This window comes from Cynara cardunculus, unplaced genomic scaffold (genome assembly GCF_001531365.2).
Source record: "Cynara cardunculus var. scolymus isolate 2C unplaced genomic scaffold, CcrdV1 Un_Scaffold_7753, whole genome shotgun sequence".
Lineage (NCBI taxonomy): Eukaryota > Viridiplantae > Streptophyta > Magnoliopsida > Asterales > Asteraceae > Cynara > Cynara cardunculus.
In genome coordinates this window covers 11,112-14,132 of record NW_020203739.1, presented here as the reverse complement: position 1 = coordinate 14,132, position 3,021 = coordinate 11,112, and the positions used below count along the sequence as shown (strand labels likewise).

General features: G+C 38.5%; 1 non-coding gene across 1 annotated transcript; it reads left to right on the top strand.

The window, feature by feature from the left end:
* Nucleotides 1–580: 580 nt before the first annotated feature.
* Nucleotides 581–654, top strand: TRNAR-ACG. The gene has a single exon. It is a non-coding gene; the product is annotated as a tRNA-Arg (tRNA).
* Nucleotides 655–3,021: the final 2,367 nt, after the last annotated feature.

The following is a 3,021-nucleotide window of genomic DNA, read 5'->3' as shown; positions in this document are numbered from 1 at the left end:
TTCAAATATTAGAGTATTATTATAATAAAATTAATTTTATACGATGTCAATAACTTATGGATGTCTGTCAAGTATGCAAATAAATTGCGAATACTCAATCAAAATGCAWWTATCTCGACGAACAAAATGTCTGTTATGCTTAATATCTTTAGTTTGATCTGTCTTAATTCTCAATTTTTTTGATTGCATGATGGACTCCCCTGAAAAACATCGGTGCGCGTGCCCGTAACTCTTCCTCRGCCAGGATGGGGCAGAATAGCAGATATTTTAGCCATTTGCATCAAGCTCAAACTTCCTTCTTGCATGCGGGTATGGATTACTGGAGTGAAGGGATTGGCGCTCCTATGAAAGAGTCCATCTCGCAAGCACTACGAAGAATGAGGATAATGTATTGGCAAGAATGTTAGAACATAAAGAAGCTATCATATCTCATTTAWGTTGRGCCACATTCTAGCTTCTTGAAGAAAGTCAAGCACTACCTAGGGGCGCGAGACAACTCTCTCTAAGGAACTCGGCAAAATAGCCCTGTAACTTCCACTTCTTACTTGGTGTAGCTTGTTACATGGGTGGAGACGGAGTGGGGCCTGTAGCTCAGAGGATTAGAGCACGTGGCTACGAACCACGGTGTCGGGGGTTCGAATCCCTCCTCGCCCACAACCAGCACTAGTTTGGGCATGACATAGTCATGAACCCGAGTTCGAGCCCTGGGAGGGGAGTGTTGGCGACATTTAAGTGGGGCCATGATTTGCCTCCAAAATTGTCGGGGATTAGTCGGGCTTTGGCCCGGACACCCTTCCAAAAAAAAAAAAAACTTATGGATGTCTCGATAAGTCTCTTTATAGCACTTCAATTTAGACCCAAACAATATGTTGTTTTATATAAAAGTGTTATAATAAGTTTATAAGACCTTTTTTGATGTCTTAACCAATTTATATAAGTATGATATTACTTGATTGGGTGGATGTAAAGGGATAAGTCACTGTCATTTCTTTTTAGGGAGTTAGTGGTCAAACAAATTATCTATGTTAACTGGATGCAAGTGTCCCACTTAGATACGCTACTTAATTTATCGATTGAGCTMAAAAACAACTAATTAAAAACCCAAATCCAATTACTACAAATAACACTACTTTAGAAGATTGAATCTTGGAGTTAATTAGCATACTAAACTAATAAAAATATAAACTTTATGACTGGGTATCAACTAAGTAGATAATATGAATACGAAATCAATATTCACAGCTAACGATATTTGTTCCATATCGTTCTTAATGAAATGCTTCTACTCTTCGACTGTGTTCATGTGAACCACCAAWGTGTCGATATGTCCATGTTTTATCATATGATGCAATGTTTTTAGAATATGATGTTTTGAGTTAAAATGTGAATTTTGTGTTTTTTTTCATATGTTGTGTGTGAAGGTACCAACCTATACTGTATATGTTGATGAATGTTCACACTGCTGATTCCATGTGAACATATTCGCAYGTCACTATATGTTAAGACATACAAAATATGAGCACAAAAAATGCCTTTATTCACCTAAAGAAAGCAGCAGTGTGAACATGAAGCAAACGTCATGTCAAGGTGCTCTAACCTATGCACACATGCACAGCGAAAGTTCACAAACACATAAACATAGGCGCTGTGTTTATGTGAATAGCGACTGAAAAAACGTAAGAATATGTTTTACATTATGATGCGCTATTTTATAAAATGAGTAAAGTGTTTTTTTAATACGTTGTGTATATGTACACAYGATGTTCACAAACCTGTTACACATGCACAACGACATTACATGGACATGAACCTACCAAACGACATAGGGCTTGTGATATGTGAACATATGTTGCGTAGATAGTAAAGATCATATGTATTGTTTTTCTCGTCGGTTTTTTTTCCTAAGGAATGTATGAGGATCATGGGTGAAAAGATTGCGGAGTTGTGCTCTCGAAGAGTACAGGTAGACTTACTGCTGGAATCGTTTGTTGAACGATTCCCGGGTGATACAGATTTTGACATCTTCAAAAGGCAATTGGCAGCGGTGTTTAAAGGGAGCAAGTGGGATACAAGAACAACCGTGGGCAATGAGATGGAACAAACGATGGAGGATCAAATAATGACACGTAGTACGGATCATGYAGCCCCAACAATGTGCCAAGTCCCTAACCGGGCAGTTGTTGAGGTAACTCCTATGAAGCTGGCCACAATACTCCTAGAGAACCTGTTTTCGTATCCTCGTGTGGAAGAAGACTAACACGGCAGGCGTTGTAATCTCTTGCATCCCAATCCATGGTTTGTCGAGATATGTTAGACGGGTGGTCAGTAGTACTAAACCGAGATGAACGATTGCGGAGCAATGACTCTCCGCGACGCTATTTCTATCACACTAATGTTTCGGTAAAATCAATAAAAAAGCAACTGTTTCCGCTACGAATAAAGAACATGCATTATCTACAAAACAACTAATGGATTTGTTTTGTATCCAGATGGATGGTATGATGAGGAACCTTTCTTTGGATGTGCACGAAAGATACGAGATTGTCAAAAAAAAAACCTAGCAAGTTTCGCAAACAATGATAAGATCATTAGTATGCGCAGCGTTGACATGGTACGTATATAACGTGCGTTTCTAATATTAGCGTACAATAATTAAAAATATATTGTAGTGGTAGCCTGTATCTTACGTAGTTATAATTACAGGTATTCTTCCCGATCGTAGAGGAAGCATTCTATTACATTGTTGTCTTTGATTTGAAACGGCCCTCAATCGCTATCATTGACTCCAAGGATCRGGATGGCAACCTTGAAGATATATATGGAGCAAGTACGGTTGTCTTGGTAAGTATACATTGTTAGTACTAATATTATACATGCTTCATGATTCCTTAATTATTTTGTCGTGTTGATAATTTATTCAGCAAGATATGATGATACTTCATCTTCTGAGAGAGGGTCACGATGCCGGAAAAGTTTATGCTGAGATGGATCAGGAGCAAATCAGGACTCGGTGGCAGTCCC